The sequence below is a fragment of the Chiloscyllium plagiosum genome, unplaced genomic scaffold (assembly GCF_037043375.1).
Source record: "Chiloscyllium plagiosum isolate Xiang-an unplaced genomic scaffold, Cpla_swu_hap1 HiC_scaffold_44, whole genome shotgun sequence".
Classification (NCBI taxonomy): domain Eukaryota; kingdom Metazoa; phylum Chordata; class Chondrichthyes; order Orectolobiformes; family Hemiscylliidae; genus Chiloscyllium; species Chiloscyllium plagiosum.
The window spans coordinates 12,631,377-12,651,346 of record NW_028270182.1 but is presented as its reverse complement, the minus strand read 5'-3'; the positions used below and the strand labels follow the sequence as shown (position 1 = coordinate 12,651,346).

Below are 19,970 nucleotides of genomic sequence, written 5' to 3'. Positions count from 1 at the left end.
GGGAGTGGACGTTGGGTTGGTGGGGGGTGTGGACCTGACGAGGGAGTCGCGGGGGGAGTGGTCTTTCCGGAAGCAGATAGGTTGGAAAAGTGGAGCGCTGGATAGGCACAGCAGGTCAGGCAGCATCCGACGAGCAGCAGAGTCGACGTTTCGGGCAGAAGCCCTTCATCAGGAATGTGTGTGTGTGGTGGGGGGGGTGGGTGCAGTAGCTGAGAGATAAATAGGAGGGTGGGGATGGCGATAGGGGAGCTAGGAAGGTGATACATAGATACAGGTGAGGCATGATAGTGATAGGTCAGGGGGAGGGTGGTGAGGATAGATGGGAAAAAAGATGGACGAGAAGGTTCAACAGTTCATCAACTTCACTAACACCTTCCATCCCCTTCCTGGACCTCTCCATCTCCATCTCCGGAGATCGACACAATACAGACATCTACTTCAAACCCATCAACTCCCATAGCTACCCGGACTAGATCTCCTCCTACTCCCTCTCCTGTAAAAATGCCATCCCTTACTCCCAATTCCTCCGCCATAGCTGCTTCCAGGAGGAGCAATTCCACTCCAGGCCACCCCAGATGGCCTCCTAATTCAAGGACCGTAATTCCTCTTCCATGAGACCAACAATGCCCTCCAGTGCATCTCCTCCACCTTCCACACCTCTGCCCTTGAACCCCACCCCTCCCTCCAACTGTAATAAGGTGAGAACTCCCCTGGTCCTACCTTCTACCCTACTAATCTCTGGATGCAGTGCATTATCCTCGGCCATTTCCGCCACCTACAAACAGACCGCACCATCACAGATATATTTCCCTCCCCACCCCTATCTGCATTCTGCAAAGACCAAGCCTCCTGTGACTCCCTTGTTAGGTCCACGCCCCCCACCACCCCACCCTCTACACCCGGCACCTTCCCTTGCCACCACAGGAGGTGTAAAACCTGCGTCGACACCTCCTCGCTCATCTCCGTCCAAGGCCACATCTGGCAGAGATTTTCCTGCACATCCACCAACCTCATCTACTGTGTCCATTGCTCTACATTGGGGAGACAGGACGTCAATTCGCAGAATGTTTCAGAGAACATCTCTGAGATGGACACACCAAACAACCTCACTGCCCTGTTACCGAACACTTCAACTCTCCATCCCACTCCGTCAAGGACATGCAAGTCCTGGGCTTCCACCACATTCAAAGTCACCTGACGACTGGAGGAAGAAGGCTTCATCTTTCGCCTTGGGACCCTCCAACCACATGGCATCAACATCGACTTCACTAGTTTCCTAATCTCCCTCCACCCACCTCATCCTAGATCCAACCCTCCAACTCGGCACTGTCCTCTTGAACTGTCCTACCTCTCTATTTTCCTTCCCACCTATCTGCTCCATCCCCCTCTCTGACCTATCACTATCACCACTCCCACCTGCATCTCCCTATCGCCTTCCCAGCTACCTTCCCCCCACTCTTCTATTTACCTCTCAACCCCCTTTTCCCCACCCCCACATTCCTGATGATGGGCTTATGCCTGAAACATGGATTCTCCTGCTTGTGGATGCTGCCTGACTTGCTGCGTTTTTCCAGCAACACATTTTTCAGCTCTGATTTCCAGCATCTGCAGTCCTCACTTTCTCCTAAGACTTTGGTCAGGCCACACAGTATTGTGTTCAATTCTGGTCGCCACATTATAGGAAGGATGCATGATGGCTCAGTGGTTAACACTGCTGCCACACAGTGGCAGGGACCTGGGTTTGATTCCAGCCTCAGGTGAGTCTGTGTGTGGAGTTTGCACATTCTCCCTGTGTCTGCGTGGGTTTCTTCCGGGTGCTCCGGTTTCCTCCCACAGTCCAAAAGTGTGCAGGTTAGATGAATTGGCCATGCTCAATTGTCCATAGTGTTCAGGGATGTGTAGATTAGGTGCACTAGTCAGAGCTAAATGTAGAGTAAGAGGGTAGGGGAATGGGCTAGGTGGGTTACTCTTCAAAGGCTCTGTGTGGACTTATTGGGCCAAATGGCCTGTTTCCACACAGTATAGATTCTATGATGTAGAGGCTTTGGAGAGGGTATCAGGATGCTGCCTGGTTTAGAGGGTATAAGCTACAAGGAGAGGTTTGAAAAACTTGGGTTGCTTTCTCTGGAGCGGCGGAGGCTGAGGGGAGACTTGATAGAAGTCTGTAAAATGATGAGATACATAGGTAGGGTTGACGGTCAGAGTCTTTTTTTCCCTGGAGTTGAAATATCTGAAACTAGGGGGCAGGTATTTAAGGTGAGAGGGCAAGTTCAAAGGAGATGTGAGGGGTAAGTGTTTTACCCAGAGAGTGGTAGGAATCTGCAATACGCTGTCAGGATTGGTGGTGGTGGAGGTAGATACGACAGAGGCATCTAAGAGACTTTTAGATAAGTAAGGAATGGAGGGATATGGGCCAAAGACAGGCAAAAGGAATTCGTTTAATTTGGTATCATGTTTGGCACAACAGCGTAGACCAAAGGATCTGTTCCTGTGCTGTACTATTCTATGTTCTATGAAAGCAACCAACTTAATCAGAGACACCTCCCACCCCAGTTATACTCTCTTCTACTCTCTTTGGTCCGGCAGAAGATACAAAAGCTTAAATACACGTACAATAAATTCAAGAACTGCTTCTTCCCTGCTGTTTTCAGACTTTTGAATCGACATCTTAATTGTTAATTCTGATCTCTCTCTCTCTTTCTCTCTCTGCATCTTCGCTGCAGTTGTAACACTGTTCTGCTACTCTGTTGCACTTTGTATGGTATGACCTGCCTGCAGAGCAGGTCGTACAAAAGACCATTTTTCACTGTATCTCGGTACACATGACAACAATAAATCAATCAATCAATACGATAGCCTGGTCTCTAACTTATATGGCATACTCCTGCAGGTGTGATGACCTGCTGGGAATGATTCTTCACTGATCCACAGAGGGAGGAGGCAGCCTGTCTTGAGTCTGTCTTAATGACGCTCTGCCAGTGTAAGTAGTAATTGTGTCTTCCTGCTGCCCCTTGCTGCTATGTTTATTCCAATCTCTGCTGTCCCACATCCTAACTCACAGAGCAAGTCCTGCTTAACCATTGCTCCCCCCCCCCCCTGCTGATCCAGGTCCGGCTGTATCTCAATGTTAACTTTCCCACCCCTTGCTTTTGAATCCTTCCACGGGCTGGACTCCTCCAAGATCTTTGCACTCCTCCAATTCAGCCCCTTTCGCAAAATGAATCTCCTCCATTGATGGCCTTGCTTCCAGGGTGGATTGCCTGGGCTAAATTGCCCACAGTGTCCAGGGATGTGTAGGCGAGGTGCATTAGCCATGGGAAATGCAAGGTTACAGGGATGGGACGCTCTTCAGCGTGTCCGTGCAGATTCAATAGGCCGAATGGCCTCTTTCCATGCTGTGGAGATTCTATGATTCCATCAGCTGCTGTGGTGGGATGTGAACCCACATGCCCAGAGCTTTGGCCTGGACCTGTCACTACACTACCATCCCCTCTGGTCTATATCTTAATATTGGCCTTAAAATGCTTGATTTTTTTGTAATCACGTGTACCTAAGTTTTGCGAGCAGTACAGGTAGATCAGAGCTAGCAAGGACATACAGATCATAGGGTGCTTAGACAGAGCGCGGCACACTAAGGTTACGGCTGCACAGGAGGGGCACGATGCAAGATCAACATTATCAACAAGGGAGCACCTCAGTTAAAATAGCAGAAAGACGGAAATGTTTAATATTTGCATGCTATATCAAAGACTCAATTTCCAGGATTACAACTCCAGGGATGTTAATTCAGAAGCGTAAGAAGGAGTGAACTACTTCAAGCAGGTGAGATGAGTTAACACACTCCACAACAAGGGTCAATGAATGAAGGCTCACTTTATTTTTGGCAGCAGTTGGAGTGGGGGGAGTGACAAAGGTAAAGCGATAGAGGAAGGTAAATTTTAAAAGATATAAATGTTTACCTCGTGTATAGGCTGAGCTCACACTGAGCAGTAGCGGGCACGGGACTGCTGGGTAAGTGAGGTTTTATGTTTGGGTGGTTGCTTTACCCGAAACACTACTCAGGTAGTGTCTCCCACCCGTCCTCCACCTCTAACCAAAACAAAAGGTTCTGTGCACCAATTGGTAAGGTGATTGGTTTCTTTATTTTTTTAAAGATTTTCAGTGGTCTCGTTAGGAATTTAGAACAGTGGGAATGGAGGTTGGGCAGTTGAATGTTCCTCCTGAAGAATGTATGAGGTAAGGGTCACCACTAGTGTCCCTGCTGACTGCAACTGCGAGAAGTGCACCCAACTCCAGCTCCTCGAAAACTGCGTTAAGGAACTGGAGCTGGAGGAACTTTGGGTCATTGCGGAGGCGGAGGGGGTTATTGAGAGGAGGTACAGGAAGGTAGTCACAGTTCAGGTAAAAGATGAAGGTAGATGGGATACTGTCAGGGGATGTAAAGGGAACCGGAAGGTGGTGCAGGGATCCTCTGTGGCCATTCCTCTCAACAACAAGTATATTGTTTTGGATACTGTGGGGGGATACGACTTACCAAGGGTAAGCAATGAGGCACAGGTCTTTGGCACAGAACCTGTCCCTGTTGCTCAGAAGGGAAGAGGGAAGAGGAGCAGAGCATTAGTCATTGGGGACTCCGTAGTTAGGGGGATAGATAGGAGGTTCTGTGGGAACGACAGAGACTCATGTTTGGTGTGTTGCCTCCCAGGTGCCGGGATTTGTGATGTCTTTGATCATGTTTTTGGGATGCTTGAGGGGGAGGGGGTGGAGGAGCAGCCCCAAGTCGTAGTCCACATAGTCACCAATGACATAGGTAGGAAGAGAATTGGGGATTTAAAGCAGAAATTCAGGCAGCTAGGGTAGAAGCTCGGAGCTAGAACAAACAGAGTTGTTACTTCTGGTTTGTTGCCCATGCCATGTGCTAGCAAAATGAGGAATAGGGAGAGAGAGGAGTTGAACATGTTGCTACAGGGATGGTGCAGGAGGGAGGGTTTTATATTCCTGGATAATTGGGGCTTTTTCTGGGGTTGTTGGGACCTCAACAAATAGAATGGTCTTCATCTGAACCAGAGGGGTACCAATATCCTGGGGTGGGAGGGTGGAATTTGCTAATGCTCTACGGGTGGGTTTAAACTAATTCAGCAGGGGGGTGGGAACCGAAATTGTAGTTTGAATATATGGGAGGTTGAGTGTAGTTAAGTCAGAACTAAGATTTCAAGATCGCAGGAAGGCACCGGCAGGCAAGAAGTTGGTTTGAAGTGCGTCTACTTCAACGCCAGGAGCATCCGGAATAAGGTGGGTGAACTTGCAGCATGGGTTGGTACCTGGGATTTCGATGTTGTGGCCATTTCAGAGATATGGATAGAACAGGGACAGGCATGGTTATAGCAGGTTCCGGGATTTAGATGTTTAGTAAGAACAGAGAAGATGGTAAAAGAGGGGGAAGTGTGGCATTGTTAGTCAAGGACAGTATTACGGAGGCAGAAAGGACGTTTGAGGACTCCTCGACTGAGATAGGATGGGCTGAGATTAGAAACAAGAAAGGAGGTTACTCTGTTGGGAGTTTTCTGTAGATATCCAAATAGTTCTAGAGATGTAGAGGATAGGATAGCAAAAATGATCCTCCATAGGAGCGAGAGTGACAGGGTAGTTGTTGTGGGGGACTTCAACTTTCCAAATATTGACTGGGAATACGATAGTTCAAGTATTTTAGATGGGTCAGTTTTTGTCAAATTTGTGCAGGAGGGTCCTGACATAGGCCAACAAGGGGCGAGGCGACATTAGATTTGGTACTGGGTAATGAACCCGGACAGGTGTTAGATTTGGAGGTAGGTGAGCATTTTGGTGATAGTGACAACAATTTAGTTATGTTTACTTTAGCAATGGAAAGTTTTAGGTATATACCACAGTTATAGCTGGGGGAAAGGCAATTATGATGCGATTAGGCAAGATTCAGGATGCATAGGATGAGGAAGGAAACTGCAGGGGATGGGCACAATTGAAATGTGGAGCTTATTCAAGGACCAGCTACTGTGGATCCTTGATAAGTATGTACCGGTCAGGCAGGGAGCGCAGGAGCCGTGGTTTAGTAAGAAAGTTGAATCTCTTGTCAAAAGGAAGAAGAAGGCTTCTGTTAGGATGAGATGTGATAGCTCAGTTAGGGCACTTGAGAGGTACAAGTTAGCCAGGAAAGACCCAAAGAGGGAGCTAAGAAGAGCCAGGAGGGGACATGAGAGGTAATTGGCGGATAGGATCAAGGAAAACCCTACAGCTTTCTATAGCTATATCAGGAATAAGAGAATGACTTGAGTAAGATTAGGGCCAGGAGTGTAGTGCTGGAAATGCACAGTAGGTCAGGCAGCATCCGAGGAGCAGGAAAATCAATGTTTCGGGCAAAAGCCCTTCATCATGACAATTTTCCTGCTCCTCGGATGCTGCCTGACCTGCTGTGCTTTTCCAGCACCACACTCTCAACTTTAATCTCCAACATCTGCAATCCTCATTTTCACCTAAGATTCGGGCAAATCAAGTATAGTAGTGGGAGGTTGTGCGTAGAGTCAGAGGAGGTCGGGGAAGCGCTAAGTGAATACTTTTCGTCAGTATTCACGCTAGAAAAAGACAATCGTTGAGGAGAATACTGAGACACAGGCTATTAGACTAGATGGGATTGAGGTGCATAAGGAGGAGGTGTTACCAATTCTGGAAAGTGTATAAATAGATAAGTCCCCTGGGCTGGATGGAATTTATCCTAGGATTCTCTGGGAAGCCAGGGAGGAGATTGCCTAGCCTTTGGCTTTGATCTTTTTGTCGTTATTGTCCACAGGAACAGTGCCAGAAGACTGGAGGATAGCAAATGTCATTCCCTTGATCACGAAGGGGAGTAAGGACAACCCTGGAAGTTATAGACCTGTGAGCCTTACTTCAGTTGAGGGTAAAGTGTTGGAAAGGTTTATAAGATATAGGATTTACAATCATCTAGAGACAAATAAGTTGATTAGGGATAGTCAACACGGTTTTGTGAAGGATGGGTCATGCCTCACTAACCTTCTTTAGCAGGTGACCAAACAGGTGGATGAGTGTAAAGTGGTTGATGCGGTGTATGTGAATTTCAGTAAGGCATTTGATAAGTTCCCTATGGCAGGCTATTGCACAAAATACGGAAGCATGGGATTGAGGGTGATTTAGCAGTTTGGATCAGACATTGGCTAGTTGAAAGAGGACAGAGGGTGGTGGTTAATGGGAAATATTCATCCTGAAGTTCAGTTACTAGTGGGGTACTGCAAGGATCTGTCTGGGCCTACTGCTGTTTGTCATTTATATAAATGATCTGGATGAGGGCATAGAAGGATATGTTAGTAAATTTGCAGATGACACTATGGTTGGTAGAGTTGTGGATAGCGATGAAGGATGTTTTAGATTACAGAGAGACATAGTTAAGCTGCAGAGCTGGCTGAGAGGTGGCAAATGTAGTTTAATGTGGAAAAGTGTGAGGTGAGTCACTTTGGAGGGAGTAACAGGAATGCAAAGTACTGGGCTCATGGTATAATTCTTGGTAGTGTAGATGAGCAGAGAGATCTCGGTGTCCAGGTACATAGATCCCTAAAAGTTGCCACCCAGGTTGATAAGGTTGTTAAGAAATCACATGGTGTGTCAGCTTTTATTGGTAGAGGGATTGAGTTTCGGAACCACGCAATCATGCTGCATCTGTACAAAACTCTGGTGCGGCCACATTTGGAGTATTGCGTACAGTTCTGGTCACCGCATTATAGGAAGGATGTGGAAGCTTTGGAAAGGGTTCAAAGGATGTTGCCTGGTATGGAGGGAAGGCCTTATTACAAGGAAAGGCTGAGGGACTTGTGGCTGTTTTCATTAGAGAGAAGAAGTTTGACAGGCGACTTAATTGAGATATATAAGATAATCAGAGGGTTAGATAGGGCGGACAGCAAGAGCCTTTTTCCTTGGATGGCGATGGCTAGCACGAGGTGACATAGCTTTAAATTGAGGGGTAATAAATATAGGACAGATGTCAGAGATAGTTTCTTTACTCAGAGAGTAGTAGGGGTGTGGAACACCCTACCTGCAACAGTAGTAGACCCACCAATTTTAAGGACATTTAAATGGTCACTAGATAGGCATATGGACAAGAATGGAATAGTGTCGGTTAGATAGGCTTCCAGTTGATTCCACAGGTCGGCGCAACATTGAGGGTCGAAGGGCACGATAATGTTCTATGTTCTAAGGTTGAGGGCGCTGGCTGTTAACCTGCTCCTCAGCACCTTCACTTTCAGACATCTCAAAGACAGCCTCACCTGAAGCAGATGAACCTTCCTGAACTGTAAAGCATGTTTTAAGTGACAGGTAATCTGGGAGGTGAACTCACAGCTTTTAAGTCTGGAGTTTCTCAATTTCTTGGGTGGCCACAAGTCTCAAGATTAATGGGTGTTCATTACAGCAAGATAGAATTTCCTTTGTTCACACCCAATTTTCACTCCCCAACTGATGTCATTCAGTCTCCTCCACACATGCCCGCGTTCAGTAAATTGCTCCCAGCCATTACCTCACCAGCACTCGGGCTAATCCAAAACATTCCAGAAACATCAATCAAAAATAAGCAGTGGAGCTTTTGTTCGATTAACGCTTGCAAATACGTCACGACAAGATGTTCTACTTTGACTCTGCATTTCACAGCAATATTGGACAGCGATTGTCAAGAGAAGCAATGATGACATGAGGAGAAACTTGTCAACACAGCGAATGGTTAGGATCTGGAATTCCTGAAAAATGGGATGGGGGCAGGTTCCATTGAGGATTTCAAGAGGGAATTGGTTTACTTCAGAAAGGGAAAGATGGACACTTGGTGAAGCGCTACTTTAGACAGTGAGACAATGAGCACTGGTATACAGTCCTCAAGGAAGGGTCCTGGTAGCTCTATGATAAGTATGCGATATTTAAGGATAGGAGGACATTCGATCCATCATTCCAATGCTAACTCAGCACCAAAGCTCCATTTTTGCCATCACTAAGGAAAAAGCAATGGGGAAGGTGAAGGATCTGAAAGTGATTTAAACATCTGGACTGCATGTTGCTGAACAAAGGCAACTTGGAATACAGGTTCAAGGTTCCTTGAAAGCGGAGTCGCAGGCAAACAGGGTGGTGAAGAAGGCGTGAAGAAGGCGTTTGGTATGCTTTCCTTTATTGGTCAGTGAATTGAGTACAGGAGTTGGGAGGTCATGTTGTAGCTGTAGAGGACATTGGTTAGGCCACTTTTGAAATATTGCGTCCAATTCTAGTGTCCCTGCTTTAGGAAGGATATTGTTAAACTTGAAAGGGTTCAGAAAAGATTCACAAAATGTTGCCAGGGTTAGAGGGCTTGAGCTATAGAGAGAGGCTGAATAGACCATAAAACATAGGTGTGGAAGTAAGGCCATTCGGCCCATCGAGTCCACTCCGCCATTCAATCATGGCTGATGGGCATTTCAACTCCACTTCCCCGCATTCTCCCCGTAGCCCTTAATTCCTTGTGACCTCAAGAATTTATCAATCTCTGCCTTGAAGACATTTAGCGTCCCGGCCTCCACTGCACTCTGCGGCAATGTATTCCACAGGCCCACCACTCTCTGGCTGAAGAAATGTCTCCGCATTTCTGTTCTGAATTTACCCCCTCTAATTCTAAGGCTGTGTCCACGGGTCCTAGTCTCCTTGCCTAATGGAAACAATTTCTTAGCGTCCACCCTTTCCAAGCCATGTATTATCTTGTAAGTTTCTATTAGGTCTTCCTAATAGAAGACCTAATCTTCTATTATCTTCTAAACTCCAATGAATACAATCCCATTGTTTTCCCTGGAGCGTCAGAGGCTGAGGGGTGACTTTGTAGAGGTTTACAAAATCATGAGGGGCACAGATAGGGTGAATAGTTAAGGTCTAGGTAGGGGAGGCAAAGGCATAGGTTTAAGGTGAGAGGGGAAAGGTCTAAAAGGGATCTAAGGGGTAACTTTTTCACATGGAGGGTGGGGTGCGTATGGAATGAGCTGCCAGAGGAAGTGGTGGAGGCTGGTATAATTACAAAATTTAAAGAGCATCCGGATGGGTATACGAATAGGAAGGGCTTTGAACCGAAGGGTCTGTTTCCGTACTGTACAAGTCAATGACTACACCCGAATTCTGAAGGAGATAACTGAGGAGATTGTGGAGGCATTGGTGGTGATCTTTCAGGAATCACCGGAGTCAGAGATGGTCCCAGAGGACTGGGAAATGACTAAGGTAACACCCCTGTTTAAGAAGGGAGGGAGGGAGGCAAAAGGCAGGAAGCTATAGGCCAGTTAACCTCACCTCTATTGTTGTTAAGATGTTAAAAATAAAATTGTGGAGAACTTGTAAGTGCATGGGAAAACTGGGCTGAGTCAACACAACTTCATCAAGGGGACCTCATGCCTGATAAATCTGTTAGAATTCTTTGAGGTGGTAATTGAGCAAGTTAGACAAAGGAGAGCCAGTGGATGTAATCTATTTGGATTTTCAGACAGCCTAGAACATAGAACATCACAGTGCAGTACAGGAGGCCATTCAGTCCTCAATATTGCGCCAATCTGTGGAACCAACCTGAATTCTATACTCTTCCATTTTCATCCATATGTTTATCCAATGACCAATTAAATGCCCTTAAAGTTGGCGAGTCCACTACTGTTGCAGGCAGTGCATCCCATGCCCTCTGAGTAAAGAAATTACCTCTGACATCTGTCCTAAATCTATCACCCCTCAATTTAAAGCTATGCCCCCTTGTGCTTGCCATCACCATCCGAGGAAAAAGGCTCTCACTGTCCACCCTGTCTAACCTTATGATTATCTCATATGTCTCAATTAAGTCACTTCTCAAACTTCTTCTCTCTAACGAAAACAGCCTCAAGTCCTCAGCCTTTCCTCATAAGATCTTCCCTCCATTCCAGGCAACATCCTAATAAATCTCCTCTGAACCCTTGCCAAAGCTTCCACATCCTTCCTATAATGCGGTGATCAGAACTGTACGCAGTACTCCAAGTGCGGACGCACCAGAGTTTTGAACAGCTGCAGCATGACCTAATGGCTCCATTCCTGATGAAGGGCTTTTGCCTGAAACGTTGATTTTCCTGCTTCTTGGATGCTGCCTGCCCTGCTGTGCTTTTCCAGCACCACTCTAATCTAGACTCTGATGGCTCCGAAACTCAATCCCTCTACCAATAAAAGCTAACACACCGTATGTCTTCTTGACAACGCTATCAACCTGGGTGGCAACTTTTAGGGATCTATGTACATGGACACTGAGATCTCCCTGCACATCTACACTACCAAGAATCTTACCATTCACCCAGTACTCTTTATTCCTGTTGCTCCTTCCAAAGTGAATCACCTCACACTTTTCTGCATTAAACACCATTTGCCACCTCTCAGCCCAGCTCTCCTACTTATGTAAGTCTTTCTGCAACCTGCAACATTAGATTAGATCAGATTTCCTACAGTGTGGAAATAGACCCTTCAGCCCAACCAGTCCACACCGACCCTCCAAAGAGTAACCCAACCAGACCCACTTCCTTCAGACTAATGCACCTAACACTGTGGACAATATAGCATGAGCTGAAAATGTGTTGCTGGAAAAGCGCAGCAGGTCAGGCAGCATCCAAGGAGCAGGAGAATCGACGTTTCGGGCATGAGCCTTTCTTCATTCCTGAAGAAGGGCATGTGCCCGAAACGTCGAATCTCCTGTTCCCTGGATGCTGCCTGACCTGCTGTGCTGTTCCAGCAATAAAGTTTCAGCTTTGATCTCCAGCGTCTGCAGACCTCACTTTCTCCTTTCTTCAGGAAACAGAGCATGGCCATATAGCATGGCCAATTCACCTGACCTGCACATCTTTGGACTGTGGGATGAAACTGGAGCACCCGGAGGAAACCCATGCAGACGCGGGGAGAATGTGCAAACTCCACACAGACAGTCGCCCGAGGCTGGAATCAAACCTGGGACCCTGGTGCTGTGAGGCAGTAGTGCTAACCACTGAGCATCCTTCAGCACTATCCACAACTCCACCGACCTTAGTGTCATCCACAAATTTACTAACCCATTCTTCTACGCCCTCAACCAGGTCATTTATAAAAATGACAAACAGCAGTGGACCCAAAACAGATCTTTGTAGCACACCACTAGTAACTGAACTCCAAAATGAACATTTCCCATCAACCACCGCCCTCTGTCTTCTTTCAGCTAGCCAATTTCTGAGACACATCACTAAATCACCCTCAATCACATGTCTCTGTATTTTGTGCAATAGCCTACCATGGGGAACCTTATCAAACGCCTTACTGAAATCCATATATACCACATCAACCGCTGTCCCCTCATCCACCTGTTTGGTCACCTTCTCAAAGAACTCAATAAGGCTTGTGAAGCACAACCTATCCTTCACAAAACCGTGTTGACTATCCTTAATTGACTTATTCCTCTCTAAATGATTATAAATCATATCTCTTAAACCTTTTCCAAGTCTTTACCCACATCTGTGTTGGATTACTATTTGTGCCGGTTAAATTTCACTCTCTCAAGGCAGTGGTGAGGAAGGAGAGAAAGCTGCAAAGGGAAACACCAATAGGGTTTAAATTAAGGGTGTGCCATTCGGATTTTAAAATATGATTCTTGAAGGGAAAGAGAAGCAGCTCTACCAACACACTTAAACAGCGACTAATGAACCTAATGGGCGGCACAGTGGCACAGTGGTTAGCACTGCTGCCTCACAGCGCCAGAGACCCGGGTTCAATTCCCGCCTCAGGCGACTGACTGTGTGGAGTTTGTACATTCTTTCCGTGTCTGCGTGGGTTTCCTCCGGGTGCTCCAGTTTCCTCCCACAGTCCAAAAATGTGCAGGTTAGGTGAATTGGCCGTGCTAAATTGCCCGTAGTGTTAGGTGCAAGGGTAAATGTAGGGGAATGGGTCTGGGTGGGTGCGCTTCGGCAGGTCGGAGTGGACTTGTTGGGCTGAAGGGCCTGTTTCCACACTCTGAGTAATCTAATCTAATGAACCGAAAGGATCCATTAGATACCACTAGCAAAACTCATGTCATTTACAAGATACCTTGCAAGAACTATAAAAAACATTACCTCGGACAAACTAGCAGGAAACGTGCCACCAGGATACATGAACACTAACTGGCCACCAAAAGACACGACCCACTCTCACTAATTTCCATACATACAGACAAAGAAGTCACCACTTTGACTGAGACAACTCACATCCTAGGACAGGTGAAACAAAGACACGCACGAGAATTCTTAGAGGTATGCCATTCTAACCAGAACTCCATGAATAAACACAGCTACCCTCCCTTGATAAAAAGAGCCGGAAATGACTCACCCACCATAAGAAACCAAGATCTATAAACAGAGAGGTGGGACACACCACCAGCGCTTCACCAGCGACTCTCACTGATGACGTTACTTAGTATGGTGACGAAACATCAGAAAACAAACCCTCCAGCTCAGTGAGCTAACTTACATACTTATCATCAACCTGAGCTCCAAATCTGCTCAAAATTCGCTAGGAGCTATTCTTGTAAGAGAAAATAGAATACAAATATGTGGTACACAGAGAAACAGCCTAACTGGTATGTGCTAACGTTCACAAGCCTCCTACCACTCTTTCTGTATCCAATTCTTTCAATACAGTAAAAGAATACTGGTCACAAATACAGAGTAAAGTCTCAATAATCACTACAATGCAAAACACAGTCACTGTCACAATGTAAAGGGTGATGTCCTCAGGTGGCAAACAGCTTAGCTACACCTAGCGAAAATAAAACACAGAACTGCGGGTGTTGGGAAGCTGAAACAAAAACAGGAATTGCTGGAGAAACTCAGCAGGTCTGGCAGTATCAGTGGAGAGAGAAACAGAGACAATATTTTGGGTCCAGGTGACTTGAGACACCTATGTCTGGTGATTCTTCTTCAGAACTGATATTAGCGAGGAAAAGGTAGTGTTTATGGTAAAGACAGGGATTGGAGGAGGGAGGGTAAAGGAGTAAGTGAGAGATGGAGACAGTGTTCAGCGAGAGAGAAAGACAGTGAGGCATAATGGTAAGCCATGGAGAAAGAGAAGCTGATAATGGAGACCATAGTAGGTGGAAATGTGCATGCTGTACATCTCTATGACTCTATATCATAGAGTCATAGGATCGAAAAGGGTGGTGCTGGACATTCAGGGACCGCAAATTTCCCCTCCCACATGATCAACAATGCCCTCCAACGTATATCCTTCACTTCCCGCATCTCCACCCTTGAACCCCACCCCTCCAACTGCAACAAGGATAGAACCCCCTGGTCCTCACCTTCCGCCCCACTAATCTCCAGATACAGCTGATTATCCTCCGCCATTTCTGCCACCTACAATCCACCACCAGAGATATATTTCCCTCCCCATCCCTATCAGCATACTGCAGAGACCATTCTGCGACTCCCTTGTGAGGTCCACTCTCTCCCACACCAACCCACACCCAGCACATTCCGTTGCCGTCGCCCAAACCTCCACCTTCACCTCCGTCCAAGGCCCCAAAGGATCTCTTCACATCCAGCAGAGATTTTCATGCACATCCGCCCACCTCATCTACTGTGTATGTTGCTCTCAATGTGGTCTCCTTTATACTGGGAAGACAGGACACCAACGCATGGAGCATTTCAGGAACGCCTCTGGGACACATACACACACCAAACAACCACACCGCCCTGTGGCTGACTACTTCAACTCCCCCCCTCACCCCTCCCAAAGACATGCAAGTCCTGGGCCTCCTCCACCGCCAAATCAAAATTGCCCGCCAACTGGAAGAAAAACGCCTCATCTTCCACCTTGGGACCCTCCAACCACACTGCATCAACATCCACTTCACCAGTTTCCTAATCTCCCTCCCCCTACCTCATCCCAAATCCAACCCTCCAACTTGGCACTGCCCTCTTGAACTGTCCCACCTGTCCATCTTCCTTCCCACCTATCCACTCCACCCTCCCCTTCGACCTATCATCACTATCTGCACTGACCTATCACCTTCCCAGCTACCTCCCCCAAAGCCCCACCCCCATCCTCCTATTTATCTGTCATCCCCCTCCACATTCCTTATGAAGGGATTATGCCCAAAACGTCGACTCTCCTGCTCCCCGGATGCTGCCTGACCTGCTGTGCTTTTCCAGCACGACCCTTTTTGACCATGATTTCTCTAGCATCTGCAATCCTCACTTTCTCCATACCACGACGGTATTCAGGATCTAAAATTATTGAGCCTGACACTGAGTGATGAAGGCTGAAGAGTCCCCACCTGGAAAATGAGATGATGCTCACTGAAGCACTATAGAAGGCGTGAGACCAAAAAACGTTGGCCGGAGAAATGTTGGTGTGTTGAAGTGGCAGGCAACTGAAAGCTTGGGGACAGTTGTGTGGATAGTACGTAGGTTTTCGCAAAGCGGTCACCCAGTCTGCATTTCATCCCCCAGTGTAGAGGAGACCACATTGTGAGCAGTGCTAGTTGTTTCTATTTGTAACTCATTGTGCCGTAGTTTATCAGTCACTGACTAAGTACAGTAAAGTGACTTTGTCCATGATAGAACTTGCATGGTTTTTATTTCAGTAACAAACACAGAGAGATCGCTGGAGAAACATTTGTGGAGAGAGGAAGCACTTTAGCGTTTTGATTCCAGTATGACTCCATGTTGGAACTGTGCAGAATGTTGGTTCGGCCGTTGATGGAGTACTGTGCGCAGTTCCGGCCAGCAAACTACAGGAACAATGCCATCGTCCTGGAGAAGGTAAAGAGGATATCCACCAGGATGTTGAGTGGGATGGAGCATTTCAGAGATGGAGGCTGTGAGGGGGTTGGGGAGCTGACAGAGATGCTTAACACCATGAAGGGGCATGGACAAGGTGAACAGAAAGCAGCTGTCCCCCTTAGTCAAAGGGTCAATTACAAAGGGGCATAATTTTAAAGTGGAAGGCAGGAGGTTTTGAGGAAATCGATTTTTTCACCCAGAGGGTGGCATGGGTCTGGAATGCAGTACTTGGGAGTGTAGTTGAGATAGGAAACTTCACAGCTTTTAAAAAGTACATGGATGAGCTCTTGAAGCGTCATAACATTGAAGCCCTTGTGCAGGGAAGTGGGACTAGTGTAGGTAATAGTGTACTTTTGGGCTGCACAGATTCAATGGGCCAAAAGGCCTCTTCTGTACAATTCAATTCTTTGGAACACAATGACTTAAAACATTGATATTTTGTTTCTCTCTCCACAGATCCTACCAGACCTACTAGCCTCTGTGCAGTTATTTCAAGCTTTTTTTCTGTCTCTTCTGTTTAGAGAAGGAGTCCACCACAAGTCATCATCAATTTGAAGGATAACAGGGATAACAGGGAATTTATAAGTGATGGAGTGGCATTATGGTAAAACCATTGCACTCGTATTTTGGAGGTCTAGATTAACCCTCTGGGTTCAATCACACCACAGCGGTGGTGGAAACTAAATTCAATTGAATAAAATCTGGAATTCTAACGTTAGTCTCAACAATAGTGACCATGACAATCATCATCAATTGACATAAAGATTCACTGACACCTTTATTAGATTTCTTTTACATTACATTAGATTACATTCCCTACAGTATGGAAACAGGCCATCCAGCCCAGCAAGTCCACACCGATCCTCTGAAGATTAACCCACCCTGACCCATTCCCCTACATTTACCCAAACTATGGGCAATTTGGCATGGCCAATTTGCCTGGCCTGCAAATTTTTGGATTGTGGGAGGAAACCAGAGCACCCAGAGGAAACCCATGCAGACACGGGGAGAATGTGCAAATTCCACACAGACAATGGCCCAAGGCAGGAATTGAACCTGGGTCCCTGGCACTGTGAGGCAGCGGTGCTAACCGCTGAGCCACCATGCCGCCCATAAGGGAAAGAAATCTAAGAGCGTGCAAAGAGGAGATCTGGTAAGTGACTGGAATGATAATCCATCAGCCCAGGCTAATGCTCCAGGGACACGGGTTCAATTCCCACCTAAGGTAGGTGGTGAAACTTACATTTCCAATGAATAAAATCTGAGCTTGAGAAATAGTCTCAGTGGTGGCAACAATGAAATCATTGTTGATTGATGTACAAACCCGCCAGGTCTGTAATGCCCTTTGGAAAAAGAGAATATTCTATCCTTACCCAGTCTGGCCTACAGATGACTCCAGTCTCTGAAATGTCTGACCAGCCCACTCAGTTCAAACGGCAATTACGACTGGGCTACAAATGCTAGCAACTGTCCAGCAACACCCACAGATTCCACAAAATCATTTTAAAAAAAAGGCTGGTAGATTCAGTCAGGCTGACACAGGGAATCAAAACATCAGCTCCTTAAAATTAAAGATTGCTCGGAAGGGTTCGTTACAACATCAAACTTTTTCCGCCAGATCCTTTCACTAGAAACTATGACAGAGGAAATACATGCTGCTTACGTAGTTGTTGCCACGTTGTTAATTGTTGTAAAGGTATAACTTGAAAATGAATCACTCAACATTTCTAGCCCAGCAGGTGTACGCTGCGTCTCTTCCAACCCACTCAGCAAACAGAGGGTGACAGGACTTGCTCAGAGGAAGCCACAAGCAGAGGGACCACCTTGCAGCAGCAGGGACTAGCACAGGTGGAAACACGTGCAGAGGGTAATGCAAGGAGCCGGGACACTGCCTCACGTCGTGAGAAATGGGGTGTGCAGGGGAAGGCAAGAAACCGAGACTCTTTCAGAACTGGCACTGTGGGGGAGTAAGGTCACCGTCACTGTAAGAAAAGTGATCCCGATCAGACTGTGTTATTGAAATGCCAACACTACGTTCTCGTGGACCTGAGACTTATCCGTGAGCAGAAAAACGTTTTCGACCGGAACGCTTTGTTTCAGCACACGACCAACATTCCTGAAGAAGGGCTTTTGCCTGAAACGTCGACTCTCCTGCTCCTCGGATGCTGCCTGACATGCTGCATTTTTCCAGCACTGCTCTCTCAACCCTATCGCCCTATCTGTCAATCAACAGCACCCCTGCCCCACTTACATCCCCAAATCAGCTCTCTGTGTTGTTGCAGAAGCTTTCCTGTTATTTTGAATCACCTGAGAATGAATTTGCAGCACACCCTTTAAAGCTCAAATCTCAATACAGCCAGATCATGATTAAGCCAACTGCTGAGGGGACCAACTCAATGCCTGACCCTAATTAAAAAAAAACCTACCTTTCTAAACAATCTGTTCTTCTGTTTTTATTCACTCAAGGGATGTGGGCAGCTCTATCTATGACAGCATTTACTGCCCATCCTTAACTACCTAGAGGACAGTCAAGTATCATCCACATTGCTGTGGGTCTGGAGTCACCAGACCAGGTAAGGATGGCAGTTTCCTGCCCTAAAGGATATTAGTGAAACAGATGGGATTTTCCCCAACAATTGACAATGGATTCACGGTCATCATTAGACTCTTAATACCAAGTGATTTTTTTTAAAAATTGCATTGATTCTATCATTTGCCGTGGCAGGATTTGAACCACAACAGACCACAGTGCAAATTGGACGAACAACACCTCATCTTCCGCCAGGGCAGCCTACAGCCCAGAGGGACTCAACATTGAGTTCTCCAATTTCGAATAACCTCCCTCTCTATCTCCCAACTCCCTTCCCAGCCCTTACACATCCCTTCCACTGCTCCCTGCCACCCACCGGATTCATTCCAACCATTGACCAACCAGGTCATGCCCTCTACCTGTCTTCACCTATCCCCGACTTCACCACCTTGCCCCGCCACCCCAGTCCTGAAGAAGGGTTACACCCGAAACGTCAACTTCTCCACCTCCTGATTCTGTTGAGTGTGTGTTGCTGGAATGATTCCTGATGAAGGGCTCTGGCCCGAAACGTCGCTTCTCCTGCTCCTCGGATGCTGCCTGATCTGCTGTGCTTTTCCAGCAACACACTCTCAACTCTGATCTCCAGCATCTGCAGACCTCACTGACTCCCACCTCCGGATGCTGCCTGGCTTGCTGTGTTCTTCCAGCCTCCCGCCTGTCTATTGTGGCAAGATTTGAACCTGGGTTCCCGGGACATTAGCTGAGTTTCTGGGTTAATACTGTAGGGTAAATGCCACCATGCTATTGTCTCCCATGCAGAGACGTTACTACACATCTTTGGACCATGTGAGACTTGAACCTGGACCTCCCGGGTCCTGGGGTGGGGACACTGACACTGTTCCAGAAGTTACAAAATTCTGCCATGTAGCAGCATTGTTTTCCCTCATGGATACTGTTAAGGACGTCATTGCTCAGAACGTTGAGTATAGGAGCTGGGACATCATGTTGAGGTTGTACAGTGTGTTGGTGAGGCCACTTTTGGATTACTGGGTATAGTTCTGGTCACCCTGTTACATAAAGGATGTTATTAAATTGGAGAGAGTTCAGAAAGGATTTACCAGGACATTGCCATGTTTGAGTTATAAGGAGATGCCAGAGTTTGACGGTGACTTTGTAAAGGTTTATAAATTGATGAGGTGCATAGACAAGTGAATAGCCAATGACTTTTCCTTAAGCTGGGGGAGGTCAAAATTAGGGGCATATTTTTAAGGTGAGAGGAGAAAGATTTAAAAGGGACCACAGGGATAACTTTTTTACACAGAAGGTGGTCTGTGTGTGGAATAAACTGCCAGAGAAAGTGGTAGATGCAGGTACAGTTACAACGTTTAAAAGACATTTGGACAGGTACATGAATAGGAAAGAATCATAGAATCACTACAGTGTGGAAGCAGGCTATTCAGCTCATTGAGTCTGCACTGACCCTCCGAATAACATCCTACCCAGACCCAGCCCCACTACCCTATCCGTTTAACCCTGCATTTCCCATGGCCAATCCACCTAATCTGCACACCTTTGGAATGTGGGAGGAAACTGGAGCTCTCAGAGGAAACCCATGC

At 46.7% G+C, this 19,970-nt stretch overlaps 1 protein-coding gene across 1 annotated transcript in view; it reads right to left on the bottom strand.

Annotated features, from left to right (window-relative positions):
* The window catches only part of LOC122544360 (uncharacterized), a 124,005-nt gene that overhangs the window by 3,831 nt on the left and 100,204 nt on the right, over positions 1-19,970 (bottom strand). The window lies entirely within an intron of this gene.